Source organism: Galeopterus variegatus, unplaced genomic scaffold (genome assembly GCF_000696425.1).
Source record: "Galeopterus variegatus unplaced genomic scaffold, G_variegatus-3.0.2 Scaffold2008, whole genome shotgun sequence".
NCBI classification, from domain to species: Eukaryota; Metazoa; Chordata; class Mammalia; order Dermoptera; family Cynocephalidae; genus Galeopterus; species Galeopterus variegatus.
This window is the reverse complement of record NW_007728119.1, coordinates 285,750-286,856: the sequence shown is the minus strand read 5'-3', so window position 1 is coordinate 286,856 and position 1,107 is coordinate 285,750. Positions and strand designations below refer to the sequence as shown.

Genomic DNA, 1,107 nt, shown 5'->3' with positions numbered 1-1,107 from the left:
AGGTCCTTTGTCAAACAAGCATCTGTTGCTCATGACACACCTGACAGCCACATTAGGCAAGGATGACTAGACTGAAATTGTCCGTGTCTCTCCTGCAAGAATATACAACTCATTTACATATGAGCTGCATCATTGACAAACTGCAGGGCTTTATTTAGCTTATCAAAATGGATTATTGTGACTGCATTTGTGACTGATAAACAAATAACATTTGAAAGGAGTCTATGGAAGAACTTAACTAACCAAATTACTTCCAAACATAAACAAAGCACCAGAAACCACTGCTGGATGAATGGGAACACCTCAAATGTACTCATAAACTGTTATGCTGGGAGTAAAACAAAACCTACAAATGGAGCATGCTAAGACACTAACCCCATGTGATGATTCTTACTTTGCAGAAATGTTGGAAAGCTATCAGGATACTCTGAATGTGTCAGCGGTATTATATAATCTGTTTAGCAAAATTTGGTAGGAGGGTTATACTCCTCAAACATGCTTTAACATTCTAATTGATCTACTGTTAAGTCAGGTCTTCAGAATTAATCAGTTAAAATGCCTCTGGAAAAGTCCTTATTGGTTGGGTTTTATTATGGCCTTAGTAGAAGGAAAGGGAATACTTCCTAACTTTGATGTCAGAGAGAGACAGGATGTCTGTCCCTTGTTTTTGGAAGTGTAGATCAAATACTGTGGATCGAGAACCACAGAGACTACTGTTCAGACCAACAGTCGCTAGATTTTAGTTTGGAAGTCCTATAATCATGATGTTCCAAAGCAATACACATAGTGCTTGATATCATGGGCTTTTGAGTCAGACAGACCTTGGTTGAATTCAGGCTCTTATCCTTACTAGCTGTGTGGCTTTTGGCAAGTTATTTAATCCATTCGTGCCTCAGTTTCCTCATCTATTAAGTGGGGATAATAGCACTTCCAGCATAGAGTTCTTCTGAGGATTAAACTAGGAAATGTATTTAAAGACCTTAGCATAGTGCCTGGCACCTGGAAAAGACTTATAAAATGAGGGACTAGTTATGGTTACAACCTTTTGAGCTAATCTCTGGAAGGGAGGCAATTGAGACCCTCTCTCAAGTCATGAGGCTTGGCAAA

The 1,107-nt window shown here is 39.0% G+C and overlaps 1 protein-coding gene across 1 annotated transcript in view; it reads left to right on the top strand.

Moving 5' to 3' along the window:
- The first annotated feature begins 243 nt into the window (after positions 1-243).
- Positions 244-1,107, top strand: part of RFX3 (regulatory factor X, 3 (influences HLA class II expression)) — a 173,226-nt gene continuing 172,362 nt past the window's right edge. Inside the window, exon 1 of the mRNA XM_008580050.1 lies at positions 244-309. The gene's annotated coding sequence lies outside the window, so the exon portion shown is untranslated. The remainder of the gene's footprint in view (positions 310-1,107) is intronic.